This window comes from Loxodonta africana, chromosome 10 (assembly GCF_030014295.1).
Source record: "Loxodonta africana isolate mLoxAfr1 chromosome 10, mLoxAfr1.hap2, whole genome shotgun sequence".
Classification (NCBI taxonomy): Eukaryota; Metazoa; Chordata; class Mammalia; order Proboscidea; family Elephantidae; genus Loxodonta; species Loxodonta africana.
In genome coordinates this window covers 86,046,379-86,071,760 of record NC_087351.1, presented here as the reverse complement: position 1 = coordinate 86,071,760, position 25,382 = coordinate 86,046,379, and the positions used below count along the sequence as shown (strand labels likewise).

Here is a 25,382-nt window from a genome sequence, read left to right as displayed (position 1 = left end):
ATAAGATTTGGAGTTTTCTGCTCTAAGATCAGACTGAAATAGGTCCTGTGGCTGGAGGTTTGCCAGGGTGAGACAGAAATCCACTATGTCGGAATGTGGACTCAGGGCTAGCCTGGATACTCATGAGGGCTACTCTGGTCAATTTTATGTCTTCTAGGGGAGCCCTGGTGGCACAGTGGTTAAGAGCTATGACTGCTAACCAAAAGGTCAGCAGTTCGAATCCAGTAGCTGCTCCTTAGAAACCCTATAGGGCAGTTCTACTCTGTCATATAGGGTCGTTATGGGTCGGAATGGAGTTGACAGCAAGGGTACGGGTAAGACATGCATGCTGGGGTGTGTGTGTGTGAGTTTGCATGTGTTTGGAGGTAGGCATAGGAAATATCCACTGGCTTCCCTAGAATATCATGTCATTCCTAGGTGCCCTGGTTCCACCCCACCCGACCTCCGCAGGGACATTAGACCTACTCCAACGTTATCATTGTTGGCATTATGAATATTAACTGCCAGAAAATCTAAGTAACAAGCTAATCTTCCTGAGCCCAGGGCCCAGCAATAACTGCTTGTCTCAGTTCCCTAATTTAGAGACCACGTGTGTACTCCAGGGTTGTCAGCAGCTCAGTTTCTTGAAGCTTGAAACAAATTTCCATAGAAACAATGCTCTAAGTGGTGGTTGGGTTCCTAGGTTAGCCCGCAGAGAGCCCTGGTGTTGCCTCAGAAGTTGCTGAAATATAGTATTAGTAAAATTGAGAGAGCAAATGCAGCAGTAAGAGTTAACACTCAGGGATATTGGAGGTTAAATGGTGTGGGCTTATTTGTATAACTTTGTTTCTTTGGGGAGAGGTGTCTTTCAAAGCCCTTCTGATAAGGGAAGCTGTAGTCCCTCAACTGTGGGGCCCTCCTCTTGCCCACAGTCATAACCCCTCCTCTCCCAGTTTACACTTCTTCTTCCTTCCTCATCAAGCCAGGGGTTTGAGACTGACTACCTGTCCCAGGGGCACTGGGCCAGGGTATTTTTATAATGGGGAAATCCTGTTCAATGGCCGCTATCTCCTTTATCATCATCATCATTATTTAAACCATATTGATCAACTTACACTTTATCTGTTTAAACTGTTCCAAATTCTCTTCCGATTTCTGTTAATATACCTGTGGACGTTTTAACAGAGTTGTAAAGCCACCTCTACTGTATTTCTTTGTGCTGATTTTGTCACTTAACATGATTTCGTCAAATACTTTCTCTTTCATATTTCATTGTTACTGTACCATACCATAATCTGCATAGATTTGAACTTTTTTGCTATATAGAAGCTATGAGCATCTTTTGTAAAACCTTCTTTGTGGTGATATTTTTGATTATTTCTACGGAATATAGTCTCCCAACCATAATTACCTGGTTAAAAGTCTTAAACTCTTATAACACAGTACCAAATCACATTCTAGAAAGATTTAAATGGTTTATAGTGGCACAGCACTGTATGCGTAGCTGTTTCCCTATAGCCCTGACAACAGCAGCTTTCTTGTTTTATTTATTTACTTATTTTCTCTTTGACTCAGGCCCTTAATAGTGTCCTAATTTGCATATCTTAAATTGCTGCTGAGACTATACATTTTTCCTCGTGATGATTTACTGTTTGCTTCCTCATGTGTCAAACTGTGCTCATCTACTTTACCTGTGGAGCCTTCCCGCTGACATTTATCTCCTCAAACCACTTTTCTGTTGGGAAACACGAAGTCCTCTCTTCCTCACTCCCTCCCTCCCCTACCACACCCCTCCACCTTATCTAACTCAGCGCCACACCTGTCTGCATCACCACCTCAGCAACTCTGGCCCTCAGCCCTCCCACTGGCTGGAACTGATGCCCTGGGGTGGGCATGAGGGGTGTGAGGGACAGACACGGGGGAGGCCCTGTGATGGGGGCTGAAGTGGGGAGGTGGATGTGAGGCAGGGGGCTTTATCTGAGTGGTAGTAGATTCATAAAGTGACTTTCGTGGAGGAAGGCCGGCTGGGGAGAGATTCTGGGAGGAGTCACAGGCCATTAGAACTGAAGAGGGCACTGGAGTTCCTCTGGCCCAGGGGTCATGCACTCAGAGACCCAAAGGGAATGGGAGTGGGGTGGGTAGGGGTCGGGCGGGTGACGGGGTTGGGGAGTGGGAGGCATAGAGTTACCGAGGCTGGCAGATGTAGGAAAACTGCACAAGTATGATGATAAATGAATGACCCTCGGCCTAGGAAGGGGTGGGTTGTGTGGAAAATGGATTGTGTGAGTTTCCTCACAATGTTACTCCCCTCACAGTGCTACTCCCCTCACGGTGCTACCGCCTTGTGGTACTGCTCCCCTCAAGGTGCTATTCCCCTCGAGGTGTTCTGCCCCTCATGATGCTCTCCCCTCATGGTGCTACTCCCCTTGCAGTGCTACTCCTCAGCTCCATCTCCAAGGGAGTTCAGTGTGGCCAGTGTTCTACTTCTTTTAAGACAAACCAGAAATCCTGATTTTTGGTTTAAATCTCCTGATTTAAAAATGTTGGCAATACATTCAGTTAAATTAAAACACAATATATGGGCTAAATAAAATACCTCTGTGGGTGAGAATGGCTTGTAAGCCTCCAGTGCATGACCCTTCCTTTTATTCAGCTTTTATTGAGAAAACCAGGCCCAGAGAGGCATCCTCCTGCTGCAGAAAGAGGGAATCAGACAGTCCTGGGGTCAAATTCCATCTGTACAACCTGTGGAACCTCAGCTTCCTTATCTATAGAATGGGGATAATGGCTTCCTCTCGGGGTGCTGGGTGGATCCAGCGGGCTCGCGTCACGTAAAGCATTTGTTGGGTAGATCCTATGTAGGGTCATCCAGAAAATCAGAGGAGGAAGAAGGCTAGAAGGCTGCTCTTGTGACTCCCAGTCCAGTGCTTGTTCCACTTCACCTCGGTGTGTTTTCATGGAAGTTTCCAGAGGTGTCTGGATACAGGAGCTCCTTCTGGTCCCTGGGAAACTGCTGGCCACTTTATGAGAGTGCGATTGCCCAACAGCTACTGAGCTCAGAGAATGGGGCCTCACAGCTCTGTGGACTTTGCGCTGCTGGCTCCAGAATCCAGGAGACTGAACTTCAGTAACCACAACAGCATGGCACACCATTGAATACTAAGAAGGCATCGATTATAAAGATGCACCATTATTTTATACACAACTAAGGAATGCTGCTGATTAAGCCATGAGATGCTATTGATTGTAAGACGCTTCCTGATTTCAGAGATGCTAAAATGGGGGGAAATGTGCATCTTAGAATTGATGAAATTGGGTAGTCATAATAATAATCTCTTAAATTTGTATTACATCTTACTGCTTACCTTAAAAGTTCAATACACAGTCTTATTTTTCTTCGTACATTTGTGAACAAGCATTTATAGAGTGCCCAGTCTGTGTAGGTGCTATGTGGGCACCCTGGATGCCAAGGTGACTAAGACCTATAATGTGTCCTTCAGGAGCTCTGATCGTAGGACGATGATGGCACAGTAAGTGGATGTAGAACAGTGTGTAGGTGACACAGTCAAACATACAGAGGATGCCACCACAGGAGAGAATGGCCATCCATTCCTGAGAATGGCCTCAGGAGAAAACCAGAGACAGGGTTTCTGGTCCATGGGATTTATTGAGGAAGTACTTTTAGGAGAAAGGGCGTGAGGGAAGCAGGATAGGGCAGAGGAAGAAGCTAAGCAAGGAAGGAGGTGTTGCAGCTAGAGCTAGCTTTGGCCAGTCTCACAGGGAGCCGTTGGTCCCACCTTGAGGCCAGAGGGCTGGCCTTTTGGGCTTCCCTTTCCCCAATCAGTCATTGGCTACACTGCTCTCTCCCTGCAGAGGCTTCTTCTTAGCCCAGGGAAATTCCCTGAAGAAGGGGGCAGCTGAGCAGCCCATACTCACAGCAGCTGGAGGCTGGTGTGCTGGCCTGATGAAAGGGCTCTGGGAGGGACCCGACAGCATACACTCCATTGGCCTTCTTCGTGGAAGGGTCAAAGAAAGCTTCCTGGAAATGCTGACATTAAGCTCAAGTCTTATGGGACATCTGGCTGTGGGTTTTCCTGTGGATGAAGGGGAGGGGAGGAGGAGCATGTGTGAAGACACGGAGGGTGAGAAGGCAGGTGTCTTGGGGAACTTCAGGTTGTTTGGCTGTGTGGAGCTTAAGGTTCATGAGCTGGGTGGTGGGGCTGGGGCTGGGAAGTTCTGTAAGTGCTGGCTAGCAGTCTCAGCTTTATGCAGTAGGCGATGGGAGCTACTGAAGGACTTTTGAAAGAGGTGTGATCACTGATGGCAGTGTGGATGGCAGGTATGCAAGACTAGAAGCAAGGACATCGGCTAGGAAGTGAGAAAAAAAAAAAAAGCCAACACTCATAAAAGACTTAATGTGTGCCAGGCACTGTTTTAAGCACATATTTATTATGCCCATTTTGCAAATGAGAAAACTAAAGCATAGAGTATTTAAGTAACTTGTCCGAGATCACCAAGCTAGCGTGAGCCAAGATTTGGACACGGGCTTGGCCTGTGCTTGTAACCTGTACACTCCCATGAATGTGAATTTTGGATTCTAGGGCATGATGTATCAGTTTTAGTTTTCGTTAAGAAATAGTGCTTTAAAACATGCTCCATTGTACACTGGGTGGTACAGATTGTTAACACACTCTGCTCTTAACCAAAAGGTTGGAGGTTCAAGTCCACCTAGAGGTACCTCGGAAGAAAGGTCTGGTGATCTACTTCCGAAAAGTCAGCCATAGAAAACCCTGTGGAGTACAGCTCTACTGACACACATGTGGTTGCCATGAGTCAGAATCAACTCGATGGCAACTGGTTTTTTTTTTTTTTTTTTTTTCCACTGTACACACTGGATGTTTTCCTGACTGGCTGCTGCCAGGTAGGGAAGCAGAGCTGCAGAGAACAGCCAGTGAGAGCAGAGTCTGTCTGGGCTGGTTCTGCGGGGGGCATGGAACTGAGCTGAAAAGAGGCCTTTGGGAAGTTGGCAGTTTTGTCTCTGTGAAGAAAGGGCGTTTCTGTCCTGTGGCCCTGCTGGCCTGCCCGCCTTGGCAAACACACCTGTTTCTTTCTCCACCCTATGCCCAACCAGACATCTCTCTGAGAGTGACAGCAGCAACTGGGGACCTCTGCGGAAGCTCCCTCTCTAGCCTGACAAAGGCACCCAGAACCTGGCCCAGGCCTGCTGGGGCGAGGTGGTGGGGAGGAGGGCAGGTGGGAGGGATGCCGACAGCTGTGGGCTGGTGTGGCAGGCATGGCCCTGCCCCAGAACAAATGAGGTAAATGTGAACTGAGGAGGAGGGTCCCCTGGGGTTTCAAGGGTGAAAGACAAGACAATGCAGGGACTTCCAGCACTTTTCCGTTAAGGTGGCTTAACTAAATGGCTTTCTACTACAACCTTCTCTGTTCTTTGTCGTAACCCTAGGTAATGAGCTCCCGCCTCCCCCAGAAAAGGACATGACATAAGGGGGTGAGGGTGCTGAGAGGAGGCACAGCCATTAGCAGTGTCCCTAACTAACCAGGCGGGGTGGGCAGCACTACAGCAAAGAACAGGGTTTGGGGAGAAACCTTGGAGGGAAACCCCAGATAGGACATTAAGTCAGTGTTAGAGTCTCTCTGGGCTGAGCCCAACAGAGGGTCACCCTGAGGTTGATGGGGTGGACCTGGTGTCTTTTTATGTGTCGGGGGAGGGGAATTGCTTGGAACTAGGTTCTTGAAAGACAGAAGCTAGTTTTGGGAGGAGCTGTACCAGTTGCTGTCGAGTTAGTTCTGACTCATAGCGGCCTCGTGCGTGTCAGAGTACAACTATGCTCCACAGGGTTTTAATGGCTGATTTTTCAGAAGTAAATCATCAGGCCTTTTCTTCTGAGTTGCCTATGGGTGGACTTGAACCACCAACCTTTCAGTTAGCAGCCGAAAGTGTTAACCATTTCCATCATCCAGAGACTCCAGTTATAGGGTAGAATAGTAGAAAATAAAAACAGTCTTAACCCCTTACATGTACACGGTAAGGAGCTGTGGTTAAAGTGCTCGGCTGCAAACTGAAAGGTTGGCAGTTTAAACCCACCAGCTGCTCTGTGGAAGAGAGATGTGACAGTCTACTTCCATAAAGATTACAGCCTTGGAAACCCTTTGGGGCAGTTCTACTTTGTTCCATAAGGTTGCTATGAGTCTGAATTAACTTGATGGCAATGGGTAACAGGTAGATAGCACGATACGGTTATAAACCAGTTTTTGGTCCTTTTGATACTCACAATCCTATGGGAGACACTTGTCCCTTCTTTCATTGGTCATGTAACAAATACTTTATAGAGCATTTATTATGGGCCAACAAAAATGAGGCTCAGAGAAGGTAAGAGACAACTTCGCTAAGATCACATAGCAAGTTAGCTTTAGTTAGATGGGACACAAACTCAGTCCTGGTTCCCCACTCTTTCTACAACCTTCTCTTTCCTCTGTTGTAACCATAGGTAAATAGGTTCTAGAAGGTAGTACCTTTATTCTTCAAGGGAAATGACAGAAGGGACACAAGGAACTTCAGAGACATAAAGAACCCAGCACTGTGGACTTGTGATTTCCTCAACTGTGTTTGTATCTCCAACTCCCCACCCTCTGATAAAGGTGGCATGTTCACTTAAACACATCAAAGTATGCTGGTCCTGATGGAAAGGTACCAATAAAAAAAAAAAAAAGAAGGGAAAGTGGAAAATGACAGGAATGCAAGCCGCTTTTAAATACTATAGTAAGTGATGGCAGCAGAAAGTGAATGGGAGCAGGCGGGTGGGTGGTGAGAACCTGGCTTCCTTGGAAGTTTATTATTTAATAACAGCTTTTTTTTTTTATTGAGATACGATTTACATGTCATAGAATTCACCCTTGGAAGCTTTTTAACGGTCTGGGGTTGTCCAGAAGTGGACGTTGGCGATGACCAGTCAGGGCAATGACTAGACTCTGAGCTGACGTAGTCCCAGGAAGCCTGCCCTCTAACGTCATGTTCTACCCTCACTGGGACCCGGTGTTTGGAGGCCTGTCTAGGATGCTTTGCTTCCTGGAGTGTTTCTTATCAGATACACTCCCTGGGAACTACTGCTGTGTACTCCTCTCTTTCCTGCAGTTTGTAGAGAAGGTCTAATGGTGGAAAAAAGGGTAAGGTCCCTGGAACACTCCCCCCACCTCCCCAAAGGCCACCCTTTTTGGCTGCCCTAGAGGCCTTATAGAAGGGGCTGGAGCTTCTAAGACCAAAACTTTCACTTCACATGTCAGTGATTCTGCACCGTCATATCTGCAGCAAAGCTGACCTCCGGGCTTCCCGGAAGAGCCGCAGCTTTATAGATTGTCACCTGCCCGCCTGTGCAAGGCAGACTTCTCCCCTGCCACCGGGGAGACTCTGGAGTCTTCCCCTGCACACGCATGTGCCGCCTTTCCTCCTTTTCTTTCTTTCTGAAGTTGCCCAAATTTGGAAGTTCAGCTGGGATGAGGGGACATGCTGCCCCAGGGTGACCAGGGCTCTTCCAGGCCCACTGGCTTCTTGGTTTCTTGTGCATCCCGCCACCAACCTCTACTCCCTGTGCTGCTTCCTGGGCCAGCCCCCACAGCCTGGTGTGGGACAGGGAGGAAGTCCTGGCGGGACAGGGCTGAGGAGTGCCCTTTGGAGTAGCTCCCACTTGTTCCTTGGATGCTGGGCCTGGCTCCCCCAGTGGCAGACTCTTCTAGGAATGTGCTCCCTAGCCGGGTTTTCTGGTTGGTTGGGAATGTCCCTGGGCTGGTCTGCACTGGCTTTTGTGGACTGTTAGAGCTGAGTGGCCTGCTCTGGGCAGGTCCTCAGCCAGCTGCAGGGACTGGGCCCTGGGCAGAGAGAGGGGGAGAGGTCAGGATGGCCGCAGGTCACAGAGGGACCCACAGCAGTGGGCAACGGAGATCCGATGGCTTTGCCTTTGCTTCCCTTGCTTCAGTGAGTTGTCTAGGGGAGGGACGAAAGCAGGCAAATGGGAAAAGCAAGGGTTCACACAGTGTCTCTGCCAGGAGTCTGGAGAGTTTAGATCCATCCCACTTGGGGGCCTGCATGCCCAAGCACCCCAGCCCATCAATCACTCACTGCTTTTCTCTGGGGAGGTTGGAAGGGGAGCAGAGAGGTGAGACTTGCTTGCCCTGTGACCTTGCATAAGTCACTTAACATCTCTGAACCTCAGTGTTCTCATCCATAAAATGAGAGGAATAAAAATCTCTCTCACACAGAGTTAAGGCTGTGTGTAGGAAGGGGCTGGAGAATTGTATGTTGTTGTTGTGTGCCGTTGAGTGGACTCTGACTCGTATCGGCCCTATATGACAGAGTAGAACTGCCTCATAGGGTTTCCTAGGCTGAAATCTTTACAGGAGCAGATCACCAGGTCTTTTCTCCCACACTGACGGGTTCAAACCACCATCCTTTCGGTTAACAGCCCAGTGGTTAACCATTGCACCACCAGGGCTCCCTATTGTGTGCAACCTGTTGCCTTCGAGTTGATTCTGACTCATGGCGACCCCATGTAAATCCAGGAGACTTGGCCTTTCTTTGCAAATGTGGTTTCCCTGACTCCTCCATTCAACCTTTACAGTCACAGAGCTCATGTATCTTAAACTGGAAGAGATTCAAGATGTCATCTGGTCCAGTTCCCTGGCATGTATTTTGTAGATAAGACGATTTTGCCATTACTTTGACATTTTGTCATACCATGGTGCAAAAAAACCCTTTTCGTCAGGGGTAAGGTGAGACCTCCAGGTGCACACAGGTGCTCTGGCCAGCAAAGGGGTGGAAGAAGATGGGAAAGCCATGCCATCTTAGGAGCAAGTATAGATTCTACGACGTTTCCAGGCAGAAGATCCTGTATTGCCGTCTCTCCTGGTGATGAAGGCATTGACCCTGCAGGCTCCGACTGCTGTCAGAATCACATTCTTTTGCAGCCTCCCCTTCTCCCTGTGAACGTGGAATGCACCCGATCCTCAGGACTGACAACAGGGGAAAGTGGCTGCCAGGACACAGTATATTTGTCAGTGGTTGTTCCTTCAAAGGAAAATCTCTTTCTGGCCCATCTCCTTGGGGAGGAAAAAACAATGGAAGGAACTATGGAAGAACAGGACTCCGATGGACTTTTTCCTGGGTCCCTTAGCCTCACTGAATGTGGGGCCCAGTAAGCACCTTTGAGCTGCAGAAATGCTTCCCACCAACCAATCAAGGAGGCATCAGTGGACAACAGACTCAATCGGGGATATTAAGGAAACAAACAAACAAAAAAACCCCATTGCTGTTGAGGCAGTTCTGACTCATGGCAACCCCGTGTATTACAGAGTAGAACTGCTCTATGGTGTTTTCTTGGCTGTACACTTTGTGGAAGCATATTGCCAGGTCTTCCTTCCATGGTGCTGCTGGGTGGGTTCAAACCACCAACTTTTAGGTTAGTCAACCAGCACAAACTATTTGCTCTACCCAGGGACCCCTGATATTAGGGAAGGTAGGGGGAAATGTAGGTCCAGAGTGAAAAGCTACTCCAACTCTGGCTGAGTTAGCTAAACTTAAACCCAGGAGCTTTTCATCACCTAAGTAATTGAGATAGGGGTCCTTTACAGGGGCTGGGGCCAGTTTCTCAATAACTTTTACAGGCACTAGGGTGCTAGTGAGCCAGAAAGTGAAACTTGGGGAGGCTGTTAATAAAGTCCCTTGGAAAGCATTGTGCATGATTTACCATACCCAAAACCAGAGAGTTTTCTTTGTTGAAGAAAGGGACTTGTGCCCTCCCCAACATCACACACACACTTTCCTGGCAGGCCCGATGGGTTTCCAAACATTTCGTCACCGTTTCCTCCTGACCTTGGTGTGAAGAGAACGAGCCGCGTGGCCTGTCGGTTCCAGCAGAGCCACTGGGGGCGCCGGCCTGGGCTGGAGGAGAGTGGTGGCCGACGCGGGAGTGGAGGTGAGGTCTGTTGGAAATCCCCAGCCCGGGCAGCCGCTGGAGGTTTAAGGACGCCTTCCCCAGCCTTATTTGGTTGCAGGAAGTGGGCGGCGCCGGGCCTGCTGGAAGAGAGGCCGAACCGAGACTGTTGTGCTGATGAAGTGGTCGAGCTGGTTCCTGCTCGCCGCGGTGCCGCGCGCGCCGGCCGGCCGCAGGGCGCTCCGCGCTCCCAGCCCCGAGTTGTGCAATCCTTTGTAGCGCGCTTGAGAGTCCTCCTCCTTCGCTGTTGCCTCTGGCCCTCTCTCTCTCTCTCTCTCTTTTTTTTTTTTTCAAGCTGTGAGCTCAACCGATGAGTCAGAGCCGTGCAATCCTGACACTGCATCGCAGGACTGGGGGTGACACGGAGGGAGGGAGAGCAATCGCGAGGCGGACACCACGGGCGCGGGGCGCGCCGAGGCTCCTGCACCGCGGGCGGGGGGTGACAGCCCGCGTGTCCCGCCCGGGCCCTGCCAGCAAACTTCCCAGCCTTGGGAGGCGCGGGCTGACGGAAACCCCGCGAGCGCCGCGGGGAGGCGACGGCGCCTGTTTGTTTTTAAAATCGAAGAGTGCGTGCAGGCTGCTGGACTCCGGGAGGCGACCGAAAGCGGCGGAGAGGGGACAGCCAATGCTGGAGCTCAGGCAGAAGCGGGGTGAGTGAGGCTTCCCGGCTGGCGGCCGAGGCCTGCACACCGTAGGGCGCAACCCGCCTTGGCGGCGGTGGTGGCGAAGGGACCCGGAGCTGCGCGCAAGCGGTGGCCGCTCGCTCGGTGGACTGCAGCTCTGCAGGTGTGGCCTGGAGCTGGGGCGCCAGGCTGCGGGCGGCGCCGCGCGGTAACTTCTGCGGCCTGGGCGAGTGTGGGAGCGTGTGCTTGTGTACGTGCTTTTGCCGCCCGCAGCCCGCCCCCTCCCGGGCCTCGCACCCCCCAGCTGCGTGTGCACCACAGACCCGCCGTGTTTGTGCAGCTACGCGGCGCGCGCGGCCCCCGCCCACCCGGGCGCGGCCCCAGCAGGAAAACGCTCCCAACCGCCCGGCCTTTGGCGGCGGCGGCGGCGGCGGCTCAGGAGCACGGCTGCTTCTCCTTTGCCTGAGCGAAACGTGGTGTCTGCAGGGACCCGCTGGCATGACGGAGCCCAGGCCCCGGAGAGGCGGGAGGGACTCCGGAGCTGCGGGAACTTGGCTCGGGAGCCCCCTCCCTCCAAGCGTGCTCGGGAAAGTGGGCAGTGCATCGAAACTGACCCCGCGCTGGGAGTTTGTGGGACAGAGGAGACTGGGGCAAGTGCAGTAGAGGCCTAAGCTCGAGCGTTTTGGGCGGGCGGACAGGCAGGCTGGCAGACGTGTGTAGAGCCGCCTTACCCTTGCTGCGGGCGCACCTCAGACCTGTCATCCCTCGCGCCTGCCCCCGCACGCCCGCGCTGGTTTTGCCCAGGAGAGGCCTGCTGGGCCTCCACGGCGCCGCGTTGCGTGCTGTGTTTGGTGGTGGCTGTCGGGAACACTGGTGCCCCGGGGTTTTGTCTGGACCCTACATATGGCCGGCCTGGTGGAGTTAGTCATACCTTCCTACCTCTCCTCCCTCAATTCACCTACTGCAGCGTGTGCAAGAGGCTGCTCCTCTGAGGGCCCCCACCCAGGCCTCTGGCAAGGGTCAGGAGGAGGCAGAGGAACCTGGTGGCACTCTGGGGCTTTCAAGCCTCAGCCCCAAGGCAGGCAGACTCAGAGGAGGTATCTGCCACCCACAGTGGAGGACACTGGGTGTCCCAGTCCAGCCTTCAGTGTAAGCCACTGGAAGGATAAAAGGGGAAGTTACTTGTCCCGTTTAAAACTTTGTTGGTCACGAACTTTGGTGGCTACTTCCTACTTCACCATCTCACGTCAGACGTGTGTGCCAGCCCATGGAGCCTTGCTCACAGGGCCCTGGCTGACATGGAGGCCGCTGCCACACGTGTGTGCAGGGGATCCTTGTTGGCAGCTGTGGCTAGCTGGAGGGGAGGTCTTCCTCGCTCCAGCAGGGGGAGCCTGGCCTTGTGGCCGCCTGCAGGCCCAGGTGCTCTCCGTGTTCCTGTAGCTTAAGGGTTCAGAGCCTGGAGGCCTGATGACGATGGAAGAAGTGCAGCTCTCAGGAGAAGCCATTCCTCCGTGTGGGCCCTGGGCAGAGGAGGAAACCACCTGCCTTGCCCAGAGCCTCCTGGGGAAGGTGTGATGTATACCTTTTAGGATCAGAGAAATGGACCCTTTTTGCCGGCTGTTAGTTGACTTCAGGATGAAGGGAAAGGGAAAACCCTTCCCAGGTTGAGGATTATGGGTCCTCTTTTTCCTACTGCTCTGGACAGTAAGAGGGGTGTAAACATTCAGTTACCAGGATAACCCATCTCATTGCATGGCCGTGGCCCAGTCTCTAATCCATTTGGCCTCCAGCTGATTATGCTGGTTAGAGTAGCTCCCATGTGTTAAGGGGGTGCAGAACCCAGAGGGTGCCTCCTGGGCCATGTGACTTGCTCTGGGACAGCCCGCCCACTGTCACTGTGGCCTCTTCAAGCTTCAGACAGAACCCTGACTCCCCATGGCATTGTCAACCCCTTACCACCCCGCCCCTCCCCAGCAAAGAGTGTCCAGAGGGATGAGAGTTTTACTTTTAAATGTGGAATTTAAAAATAGCCCCAGTGTTTGGCCCTGTGGGCTGCTGCTTTTAATAAATGGAAAAAATAAAAAAGAACATGCAGTCACAGATTCAGCTGAGGGCCTCCTGTGGCTGCAAAACCCAGGGAAGAGCTGCCTAGCAGTGCTGAGCCCTCTGGGGTCCCGAATGGGGGAAGGACAGGGGGGATGGGCCCAGCCCTGGACTCTTTGGCCTGGGGAGCGGCTCTCCTGCAGTTGGGATAGCCATGTGTGGCTGGGAGATTCCTGTGTGTCCTTCTAGTCTTGATTCAAATGTCACTTCCTCCAAGAAGCCATAGCCTTCTTGTGAGCACTGGTGTTCACCTCATGTAGCTCTTTGGGTATGTAGTGTAGTGTGGGAGTCAGAAACAGACTTGGAGCCAGAGTGCTTGGGTTCAAGTCCCAGCCCCCCATTTATTAGTTCTGTGACTCTGGAGAGGTTATTTGGCCTTTCTGGACCTTGTTTTCCTTTTTATACCTCCCTCATAGAGTTCCTGTGAGGTTTTGTGAGTTTATGTAAAAGGCCAAAGCACGTTTCAGTGTTATCATAGCCTCTGCTCCACTCTAAGCTCTGGTGAGTGTTTAGTAAATGGTATTTGAACTGATGAGGGTAAGGCTTCTATCAAAAACTGTGGACTTGGTATGTTATAGGCCCAGTGAGTCCTTGCTGTTGGGACCTCTTCATACCATGGCACTAGTTTCAGAAGGGTCAGTCCACCATGGGTGGTTCCAGTGCTGGTGAACTCTGTACCCTGGCACTGCCCTGCAGCTGGCCTCCAGGAGAGCATGTCCAGGTCATCCTGACTTCGTATTGGACCTCAGGGTGAAAGAGTTGTGGAGCCTCCGGCTTGGGGATCTGCTAACCCGGGCATTTCCTTGGGCCAGGCCAGGTTGGCACCCTTCGTGTGTGTGTGTGTGCGTGTGTGTGTGCGTGCATCAGTATAGAAGCAGCCTTTTAGGATGCTGCTGCTTCCAAGACCCACTGCAGGCTGCAGGAAATGCAGCCAGTAGCCATACCCCATTTGGAGGGGTGGCTTCTGTACCTCAGAACTCTGGCTTTGTGGACCCGAACTAAAGCCTGAGCTCTGGTCTGGGGGTAGGCAGAGTGTGCTGAAATCCCAAGGTCTTACTAAAGAATTTGCATTTGCATTTGAAGTGACATATAGGGTATGGTGAGACGGTGAGCTTATATTATGAATCGGAAGCACTATGCATAACTTCAGTGTTGGAAACTGCTATTTGGAATTCAGATCGTGCACACACACCCTTTCTCTCTTACACACTCACACACGCTTGGAGGGACTCACAGTCACACTCTTGAGAAGAATAACAGTTCTTGGGGTGGGGGCATCAAGTCAGATTCCAAAGCCATCAAGCAAAACTGGTCCACACCCACTCCCGCCTCCACACTCAGAATGCCATTCCTAGGAGGTGCGTGGACTGTCACCCAGGCAGTGACTCTGAAGGAAGCCTGGTGGGTGCACCGGGAAGAGTTCCGAGTAGACCTGGCTTTGTATTCCAGCGTTTCCACTTGGTGCGGAGCTTTAGGCATGTTGCTTAACCTCCTGAGCCTCAGTTTCCTCGCCTGTAGAATGGGGACAATAATAGTACTTCATAGGGTTGCTGTGAAGGCTAAACAAGGGCATGCATATAAAGTGACTATCACGTAGTGGGTACGCAACAGGTGGTGGCTGTCATTTTGCCAGGTCCCACCAAGTCCAGCTTCTGTTTGCCTTTTGTTCCTACCAGGGAAGAGAAAATGAAGTGTCCTGATTGTTGTGGTTGGAGAGCCAAGTCTCCCAGGCCACTGAGGCTGCTAAGTTGTGCAAATGAAGGGAAGTGGCTCATTTTCCAATTCCCTAGGCCCTGGGTATGGATTCCCCGGGTGGCGCAAATGGTTAAGCATTTCACAATTAGCCAAAAGGTTGGTGGTTCAAAACCACCCAGAGATGCCTTTGGAAGACAAGCCTGGCGATCTGCTTCTGAAAGGTTGCAGCCTTGAAAACCGTCCGGAGTACAGTTCTACTCTTCGTACGTGGGGTCACCATGAGTCAGAATTGACTTGATGGCAACTAACAACATAGGCCCTGGATACAAATGTGTGATTCGCGTGTGCCTAGACCTGCCTAGACCCTGTGCCATGGTACCTCTGTGAGGGACTCTGTCCCTGCAACCTCTGATCCAGGGCTCAGCTTCCCGGAGATCAGATTGTGCTCTTGGCTAAACTGCTCACGTGGGCCCCAGGCCCCAGGCTGAACTGCTCGCGTGGGTGGGAGGAAGACAGCTTTTCTCAGCCAAGAAAAAAGTTCTCTTATCTTTGCTCTACCTGAAGCCTCCCAGTGTGACCTCAGTGGGGCTTCGGTGGAGCTGGGGTGAGAGTTGTCACCCGAAAAAATATTTTGGCTCTTTCATCAATTGAAATAGGAGCAAGGGTGGGGGTGGGGGAGGCGCCAAGCTATTATGTAAGAAGAAAGTTGCCACATGTCAGAAAAGAGCTGAGGTTTTTCTGGGGTGGGAGGGGGCGTCTCTCCGAGGGACACGATTGCTGACTGTGGTTTGTGAGGGCTGGCAGGGGGGAGTGGGGCTGGGGGCCCTTCCGAGGCTTCCCTGGCAGCTTCCCCCGCTCTTCCTGGAACACAGCCTTGTGCTGTGGCCAGCCAGGGAAGGTGCTCCCTGTTCTTTCTGCCTTTCTCCCCAGCGGCGGGAGCTCGCGGTTAGAGCGTTATTTTTTCCAGGCAGTGTCTCTTCCTCCTGGAGTCTCCGGAAGGGGGAGGGGAGAAGCCAGGGCCAGGTTTGTCCAGGCCGAAGCATGGAGAGAGGGAAGTACACCGGGCTTGCCACCAGAAGGGGGTTCCCTCTAAGGCCACACAACGTTTCTGGGAAAACAGGGTCCAGCAAGGAAGAGAAATGGTGAGGGATTTCGATACACAGCTTTTTCCAGCAGTTGGGCAGACAGAGGCCCCAGCCCAGCCTGCTGTTGCCAGAACTGCCAGTTCTGTGGAGGGGAAGGCCTTGAAGCTCTGAAACAGGCTGAAGTGATAATTTGCCACCCTGAGTGTCCATGTGAGCTGGCCCTTCTCTTCTTCCTCCCCTCCTCTTCCTCTTCTCAGCCTGTTGGAATTCCTGGGCTATGCACATGGCTGCTGCCATCGCTGGGGCTCAGAGACCCCTCCCCACCTGGCCTTGTTCTGTCTGCCGGCCTTAGCTGGCCCCAGTCCTAGTCCTGGGCTTCCCCAGCTCCCAGGAGTCATCCCAGAGCTAGAAAACACTTTGGGAGATCTAGTCCACTGCCCTGCTGAGAGGCAGGAGTTGCTTGTGCTTGAGGTTCCCATTGATCATCCCCACTTTCACCCTGGGAGGCTGGGAAGAGGAGCTGCTCCTGTGTTTGCCCCTCCCAGCTTAGAAGTCAGGAGGACAGCACTGGTGCAGAGGAGCCCAGAGGAACACTGTCTCGGCTCCTGGGTGTGGCTCAGGCCTCCGTTGGCTCCATATTTATTTATTTGTCTGTGTGTGTGTGTGTGTGTGTGTGTGAGTGAGTGAGTTTTGTGGTCAGGAGGCTGGCTGTGAGTGAAAGCAGAAGTACCCATGCTATGTCAGCTATGCAGCACGAAGATTGGACCTTATGGGGACAGTCTGGAGAGGAAGAAAGGGGGCAGAGGTCCCTCTGCATGGCGGCTGTGGGTGCTTTCTGTCTCTGTAGCAGGGCCTGAACATTTGAACATGAACAGCCCTTCCATATTGCTAGCAGCTGCCTTTCCTTGTTGGCTCTGGGCAGAAGAGGTGCCAGAAATAACTAAGTAGGCACTTCCACTCATGGGACATTCACTTCTTTGACAAACTCTGGGCAGGCTGGCTTGTTCCCTGCGGGCCCTGGTGTCTCTCACACTCATGCTTCCTGTGGCTACCTCCTACCGGACCTCCCCTTTTATTGTTCTTCTTAGAGTGAGCCCAGGAGGGTGGAGGCCCATCCTCGTAGGCCTAGAGGCTCTGCCAGGTACTAGCTGGGGACTTTTGCTGCTTCGTGTCCCTTTAGGCCCTGCTGACACAGCTGAGTCCGGGAGAGGCCTATTCTGGGTGTGCTCTGGACTTTCTTTCCCGACCCCTCTCTCCTCCTGAGTCCCCTAGGCCAGATGTCCTACACACCTGCAGAGCCCGCCAGTTGCTGGGTCTGAGTCTCCTTGTCCTGCTTAGGCCTGGCCAGCCCTGCTCCTAGCTGGCTGTGGCACTGGAGGAGTCAGACCATCCAGTTCCCCCCAAGTTGCTGAACACTGAGATACCCCTGCCCTGGAAGGGGGAAAGGAAATCACATTTATTAAGTGTTTGCTTTGTGCCAGGCACTTCTTATATGTATTGTCTCATTTTATTCCACAGTAACCATAAGATGAAGACATTGTACCATTTACCTACAAAGAAACAATACTCACAGTGAGGCTGGTGATTGGACAAGCCGAGACATGTTCTATCTGATCTTGAAGCCCTGTGTCTTTTCACCATGCAGCCCCCACAGTTGTCTAGGCTATTTGCACAGTGTTTTGACTCTTGGAGTGAAGTGCTGATGGTAGGAATTCAGGTACCTTTAGACTGCCTGGTAGGAGAGATATTTTGGACTGGGAAAGGTGAGGAAGACCTTTCTAAGGCCTTGCCAGACACGGGCTTTTATAGATGTCTCCAGTCTAGAGCGAACCATATTGGGCAGAGATTATTTCTTGGGGGGAGTGTTAATATTCCACAGTAGGGGATCCTGCTCTGAAGGACTGGCAGGTTTATGGGGATCAGCTGTGTCTGTAGGAGTTGCTAGGGAAGCCACCCATCCATGAGGAATAGAAGGGCTAGGTTTAGGCCTCTTGGAGACACACATCCCGGGCTCTGTAGTCCTGAGAATAGCTGTGGGGACCGTAGACTGAGGGTAGGAGGGATCCAGGGTCACCCCTGCTGGCTGCTGGGTCTGACCCTGGGCCCATCATTCCAGCTGACTTGGCCCTGGTCCCAGACAGCCTGGTTGGTGTGTACTGTGGGACTTGGGCTGAATGCTCTACTGGTGCCTGGTGCTCTGTGCCAAAGGCCTCTGGGTGTATTTCAGGAACAATAAAGAATAAATCAGCACAGGAGAAAAGGCCCTGCAGCAGCTGCTCAGAGATTGGAGAAACGCAAGGAATGTGCAAGCTTTTGGCGGAGGCCGTGGATCTTAACCAGGGCCTGAGAAAGGGCGTGCCTCTGACTTGATGGCCAGGCCAGTGAGGCAGGCAGCTCTGTGCACCCACGCTGCAGCCCATTTAGGAGGCCAGGCAGCCATGCTGAGACTTCCTTTGCTGGCAGCAAGTTTTTGTGCCTCTTAGTTACCAGTAGGTATTGGGGAGCTATATCATCCCCCTTCTTTGCCCTATCCCAAACTGGCGGACCCTCCACTCCAGGCCACCAGATAGGTCTTGGCCCCTCTGGAGCTGTCAAGGCAGGAAGGCCTGGGCTGATGAAGACCTGGTAGCCTTGACACCAAATGCCAGTCCCCCTTACTCCATTTCCTGCTGGGGAGGAGATGAGCCAAGTTTCGAGGACCCAGCAACACTAGGTCTGAGAGTGCTGAATGGGGAGAACACCCACCTGGAAGGCTCTGATTACAACTGTATCCAAGTGATCAGCCATGTGACCTTGGGCAAGTCACTTTATGTCTCACAGCTTCGGCATGAAACAGAGATTTGGACCAAGGGTCTTTGGAGCGAGTGGGCACTATCTGTCACTCCCTTATTCAAGATGTGGGATAAATAGCCTTTATTTAGGAATTTAAGTTCTTGAGAAAAAGAAACCCTTCTGGGAGCCCCATGCAGAGATGTGGGTGGCTATGGCTAGGAGCTGATGCTCAGTGCCCTGGATGGGGATCATTTGGCATTAATAGAAATCCAAGCATGGAACTGTCTTGACTTCAGAGTGCCAGGGACAGGAGCCTGCGACCCATGGAGATTTGGGGCATCCGGCCACTGACAAGCAGGGGAGAGTTAAGGCTCTATTTTTAAAGAGCTGTTGGCCAACTGGGGGTGTAGGGTTAGAGGAGTGTGGAAGGGGTGTGACTTCTTGGGCAGAAGAGTGTTGTGACTTCCACAGGTTGGCTCAATGGTGATAATCATCTGTAGCCTCTTCATCTTTAAAGCCACTCACCTGCCAGGCCTCTCCCATCCACCTTACCTGACTAGCCACACTCCCAGAACGTCACAGAGGTTTATGGACTAGCTGATGCCACTCTGCAAGGAGAAGACAGGAGCAGCCCAGAAATACAAAGCACAAGGTGCTGCTGCCGTCCATCTCAGCCTGCCTGATGGCGAGGCGTCTAAGCAGAAGGCTGGGCCCAAAGTCCTGGGGGAGAAGTTTGGGGAAAGGGCTCTCTTTGGAGAAAGCAGGCCCAGGTTCTAGTCCTGGCCTTGCCTCTGTACTCACGTGACCTTAGGTGAGTGATTTGACCCTCTGAACCTCAGGTTTCTCATTGGCAAAGGTTAAGAGTAATACTATCTACCTTGTGGGAATTAAAAAAGATAATGTGGGTGGAGTGCTTAGCATCTTGGTTGGCATATAGTAGCACCCTCAAGAAATGTCAGAGGTGGTAGTGGTGAAGCAGAAAGCCTTATTTGTGTGATGTTGATATTTTACCTTGGCTTCAAGCCCTGACCAAGTGTCTTGCCTAAATGGAGGCTTGCAGCATTGCATTGGGAGTCCTTGATTCTGGGCCCTGCTGTGCTCTTGGCTGTGTGTCCTAAGGCAAGTTTCTTCCCTTCTCTGGCTTGCTTTCTGGAATGAGGAATTAGACTAGAAGAACACTGATATCCCTTGATATTTGGCATCTGTTCAGCTTCCCCAGGTGGCTGTGAAGAGAGATCTGAGCCACCTTTCCCCATGTGGTGTGGAGGCTCTTATTCCAGAGTGAGACCTTGCTGACCCTACAGCTCCCAACTCACCTCTGCAGTCCCCCCACCTCAACACCCACTGGCTTTCCTGGCTTCCAGGGGCTTTTACAGATGCTTCCAGTCTAGAGGGAACCTGTTTCTGGCATATTGGGGCAGAGATTACTTCTTGGGGGGGAGTGTTATACACTATGGTCTGTTTGAAGTGTCCCCAGGAAAAGCAGAAGCTCTGGGAGGTGCTTGAGGAAGGTGCGCAAGGAAGGGGAGAGTCCACAGCTGCTTTTGTGGGGTTTTCATGGGTAGCATTCCTTCTGAGACACAGAACAAGTGTAGTTTGGGGATTTTTCTGGGTGAGTGGGAGCTTTAAAGGCACACAGCAAGGATTCGAATCTTGCTTCTGCCACCTTAACAGCAGAGCCTCGTTTTCCTCTGTAGCGTGGGGACAATAAGACCCTGTACCAGGAAGTTTGTAAGCATGCATTAGGGTATATAAAGTACTTGGCATGGGGGAAGTTCTCTATAAATGTTAGTTCCCTTCTTTTGGAACAGATCTGCCTTTTGAGTATTTTGCAGACTGGCCAGGGAGTAGAAATATTTATACTGTGGCCATTTTCTCGGGAAGCAGGGCTGCGTGACCAGCTGTTGCAAATTCAAAGGTCTCCCCTCCACCAGCTGTTTTGATTCTGGAATCAAGCTTGGGGTCCATTTCAGTGTGTGTCTGGTGTAGCAGATGGGAGAAGGATTACCTAGGGTCTGAGATCTGTGGGTGCCCAGGGTAGTGCAAAAGGTGTGGAGAACATGGGCTGAGTAAGGAGGGAGTAGCCTTTTTGAGCTGGGAGAACTTGGTAAGTTACTTAACTTTTAGTCTTAATTTCCTGATTTGTAAATCCCCCAAATTTCCTTCAATTATTGATTTCTAATTTTGTTCCATTTTCATTAGAGAATATACTTTGTATGGTTTTAGTCTTTTAAAATTTATTGAGACTTGTTTTATGGCCCAACATATAACTTATCTTGGAGAATGTTCCCTGTGCACTCGAGAAGAATGTGTGTATTGCTGTTGTTGGGTGGAGTGTCCTATAGACGATGATAGGTCTAGTTGGTTTATAGTGTTGTTCAAGTCTTCTTTTTCCTTATTGGTCTTCTGTGTAGCTGTTCTATCCATTATTGAAAGTGGTGTATTAAAATCTCCAACGATTATTGTTGTGTTGTGTTGTTCTCCCTTCAATTCTGACAGTTTTTGCTTCTTATATTTTGAGCCTCTGTTGTTAGGTACATATATGTTTATAATTGTTATTTTTCTTGATGGATTGACACTTAAACATCATTACAACATGCCGTTCTTTATCTCTGGTGATAATTTTTGTCTTAGAGTCTATTTTGTCTGATATTATTATAACCACACCAGCTCTCTTTTGGTTACTGTTTGCATAATACTTTTTCCTGTACTTTTACTTTCAATTTGGGTCTTTGATTCTAAAGTGTGTCTCTTATAGACAGCATATAGTTGAATGTGAGTTTTTGTTAGTCTATTTTGCCTATCTCTGCCTTTTAATTGGAGTGTTTAAACCATTTACATTTAAATTAATTTTTGATTAAGGCAGGATTTACTTTTGCTATTTGTTTTCTGTACCTCTTGTCTTTTTGTTCCTCTAGTCCCCCATCACTGTCTTCTTTTGTGCCATTCCTGGCCTGTAAGGTGAGACAAAGGAGAAAGAGGGTTAAGTGAGATATTGCCCGGTAGGATCATGCACTTAGAATGGCCTGGCAAATAGTAAGCACCCATTAAACTGTGGGCCATTAAGTCAAGCCCTGAGCACTGTAAGAGCCACAACCAGCCCTAGGGATAGCTGAGAGCAAAGTCCATTCAGGGCTCCTGAGCAGGGCACTCTGATCCTTTGGGAAGTGAAGAGCAAGTGGGTCCTGGGAAACCAGGCTCTGATCCTCTACCCCTTCCCTTGCTCCAGTGCCTTGGCACCACCTGGACTGCTCATGAAGCATTGCAGGTTACCTGCTTGGTGACCCTGACTCATGAAGCACTCAGGGTGAATTTTACTGCACACGCTAAAGCTTGAGAACCACTGCTCGATACAGATGCGCAGCAAAGTGTGATGGAGAGAAACCTGGTTTGGAGTCAGCAGGCTTAGGTTCAAATCCTGGCTCCCCGCTTGTGCACGTTGTGGCCTGGGACAAGTTACTTTTTAGAGCCCCATTTCCTCATTTCTCAGATGAGAATAATAATGATAAGCAACACTCACACAAGCTGGGCATGTAGGTGGTGCTTGTGGCTACTATTTCATGTGGTGGTTGCCCATTACAAAGGTGTTTCTTTGGTTCCTGGACACAGGTCTTTTTGTGCCCTCCCTCCCCCGCCTCAACCTATGCTCTTAAGTTCTAGAAAGGTATGAACAAGTGAGTGGCAGCTCTTGGTGCAGATACTGGTCATGTGACAGCCAGTCCACTGCCCTCCCCATTGGGTCATACTGCCTCCAGGCTCTGCTGCTCCTGGCCTCAGTGCAGAAACAGAAGGGAGTTGAAGAAGCATTACGGGATAGCAGTTAACACTGAGTAAGAACACAAAGAATCAGAAAGAGTGAAAGCAGTGCTTGCCGACGGGCTGCCTGGAGGAGGTGACCTTGAAGGAAGGCAAAGTGTCAGAGTGGAGGCAGGGCTTCCAGGCAGGGGAAACAGCTCCAGTGAAGGTTCAAAGTCAGGGAGCTCTCCCTGGAGTCACTGTACTCTGTGCATATCTATCCCTGCACAGGCCACCTAACATTATAATTCATGTGTGTTTTGTGTCTCTCTCCCCCACTAGACTGGAAGCTCTGTGAGGGTAGGGACCATACTGTGCCTTATCTCCTATATCTCCCCAGAGCCTGGCTTGTAGCCAGTACCCAGTAAATCTTTGTTGAATGAATGAAGGGACAGTGGGCAGGGCTGCCGAGGGTGTGTGTGGTGAGGTAGTGGGGAGGGCAAGGCCAGGTTAAGGGAGGTCCCTGTGAGTGGCCTCCTCTGTATCCTGGCACTGGGTGCTTAGGCACAGACTCCAGAGAGCTCTGCTCTAGGCCTGCCAGGGAGCCAGGCCTTTCTAGAAGGGGTTGAAAGTGCCGGAGAAGTCTCTGGTAGTGTGAGGTCCTTGGACACAGGAGGGTTGTGAGAAGACCAAGGGTCTCACCCGTTCCCAGGAGGCCTACTCCAAAGGCTCAGTCACTCAAAGACCTAGCTGCGAGAACATTTGCTAGCTTCCACCACACTCTTCCTGGGAATCCAAGTCTGGTTGGAGTTTTTCTGAGCTGCCCGAGATCCTTTGTGGCCCTTGCTTAAGAGAGAGGCAGCTGGTTGCCCCCAGTATGGGTGAAAGCTGAGCCTTTCCTGACTTTGCCTATGACTCTGCTTTCTCTCTGTCTCAATTTCCCCCTATAAAACAGACCTGGTTGCCTTGGCTTCCTGTATACTTCCTGGGGGTGTTTGCAGTGTGTGTTGGGCAGGAAGAAGATAAGTAGAAGCCTGGATGAAGTCCAAGAGCCCCTCATGAGGCAAAGAACTCCTCTCTCCTACATAGCCCTTTAAAGCATCTCAGTGTGGGCATTTTTATGGTCAAAGCTCAAATTGCAGCCAGCGTGAACGCTGGTAGGCTTCTGACCTGACCAGCTTGATGGTTGGGACCCCTGGGACTTGTGACTCATCTTGCCATCAGTCTAAAGTGCAGTCCAGAGAAGTGATGATCCGGGGCAGTCTCGACACTGAGACTGGGCAGATCAGGGGGGTTCCCGCCTGCTCTCCCACGCCTCCAGGGGAAGAGATACTTGTGGGAGATAGATCCACACCTCTGCATCTTTTTCCTTGAAAACAGGACTTGTGTGTCCAGTGGCTTGGAGAAATGGGACCCTGGAGCCTGAGTGTGACCTCTCAGTTCACATGGAGGACATATGGCTTTACAGTTAATGGAGGGGCATATGGCTTTGCAGAGGGCTTCTCTGTGTCTAGAGAACAGGTTTATCTAAGGCCTGGGTAGCTGTAGCTGGCCCAAGATGGCAGTGCCAGATTCCAGGGTATCTGAGAAGGGGCTTTTCAGGGAGCGAGCCTAGGCTAGGGGGCTGGCTGGGCCATATTTGGCTCCTGTAGAGAGGGCCCCTGGCCAGGGCTTCTTGGCCTCCTAGAGCCAGACCACCATGTTCGAGGCCCAGCCCAGCCATGTCAGGGCATGAAGAAAACAGAGCCACAGGTTTGTGTTTCTAGCCATGGTCTAGGCAGGTGTGGGAAACCTTGGGGAAATAAGAGTGGGCAGGGGGCAGTGGTGGGTTTGGCACTTTTCCATCTGGTCTGCGTGCGGTGTGGGGCAGTATGTGGCAGTTCAGAGGACATCAAGGGGCAAGTGGCTTGTGGACCAGCAATTGGAGAAGGACTTGAGCCACTTAGATCCTGGGGCCATTGATGGAGTGGGGCTGGAGTGGGGTGGCGGGAGGACCCTGGGCCTTCTCACTTCCTCTTGGCATCATGGGGAGCTTGGATATGCTTTATGGAGGGAGGTTGGAAGTCAGGGAGGGGCAGGAGTCCAGGGTACAGATGCTGGTCATGAGTAGTTCCTCTGCCCAGCCATGACCCCGATCCACCAAGCCCTTAGGCACAGTCTTGAATGAGCATCCCAAGTGATAGCTCCAAGCCAGTACAACAGTCTGCCACCTCTGCCCTGTGGAGTTTGCTGTGTGCTGGGGACGAGAAAATGGACACCTAGAATTCCATGGCAGGGGTTTAGGAGGTACTGCATATGGCTCATAATGCAGCTCCTGGCTTTCCGGAGAGAGCAGTGTCCGAAGCTTTCGGCATGGGTAGGACTTGGCCAGGTGAATAGTGTGGGAGATGTCCTAGGTAGAGGGTACAGTCTGGTCAAATACTTAGAAACAAAGTGGGAACAGCATGTTGGGGGCCCTGAATGTACAGCCAAGAATGGAGGGTTGAGAGAAGTGCCAGGAGCCAAAGTCTTCAGGGACTTGTGGGCAGGATAGGGAGTTTAAACTTTGTCCTAAGCGTGTTTGGTGTCAGGGAACTGGCTGGCCTGGGCATTCAGGGTCCTGCTAGACACCACGCTTAGGTCTGTGTTGCCCTTGGGTGGGAGATACACATGCTCTGACTCCCCCTCTTCCTTGTGCTGAGCTTGTGGGGTGTGTGGTGGCCCTGGCATTAGCTCCAAGGGCAGGGGGTCCTCCACTTGGCTCTTACTCCCAGGTCAAAGCTAAGCCCCTGCGGCTGCTGAGCCCCTTTGGCTGCTGGGCGCAGGCAGGGGAGTAGAGGGGCCTCCTCCCTGGCCTGTGTAACCCTGGCTTGCAGCAGTCTTGTCACAAATAAACGTGTTAAATGCCCCAAGGGGGGCTGGTGAGTGGCCCTGTGCCAGACCCTGTTCCAGGCCCCGTTGCCTTGTAATAAGGCTCTCTGGATTCCCCAGGGGTTGGCCAGCCAATGTTGGGCATGCAACTGGCCTGCTGACTGGCACTTGGGGAGCTGTGTGTGTTGAAGCTACCATCCCTGCAGAGCTCTGATGGCCTCCAGAGCATGGTGTCACCGTCAGCACAGAACGCCCAAAGGCCTTTCCGGCACTTTCGCCTCATGTGCCTGTAAAACCCACATGCGGGTTCAGCACCATTTTCTTTTCTTGGTGCTATAGAGAGGAAGTGCTTCTCATTATAGATCTTCCTGAAAGCCTCACAGGTCTCAGGCTGTTGATATCACACTCTCGCCCTGGCTTAGGCCTAGGGGCTATCTGTGGGTCTGCTTAGGGACTGGGTGAAGCAGTGAGCAGCCTGGAGCAAGGGAAGGATGAACAGACTTGATGGACAGTCCCACAGACTGACAGAGCTTGTT

General features: G+C 51.6%; 1 protein-coding gene across 5 annotated transcripts in view; it reads left to right on the top strand.

Annotated features, from left to right (window-relative positions):
- The window catches only part of MIDEAS (mitotic deacetylase associated SANT domain protein), a 72,202-nt gene that overhangs the window by 17,516 nt on the left and 29,304 nt on the right, over nt 1–25,382 (top strand). For 2 of the 5 annotated variants that reach the window (XM_010588733.3, XM_023546352.2), the window contains exon 1: nt 10,143–10,633. The exons of 1 other annotated variant lie outside the window; for it this stretch is intronic. The gene's annotated coding sequence lies outside the window, so the exon portion shown is untranslated. Of the gene's footprint in view, nt 1–4,884; nt 9,966–10,141; nt 10,634–25,382 lie in introns of those variants that run through there. 2 more of the 5 variants (XM_064292723.1, XM_010588735.3) reach the window with 2 other exon arrangements.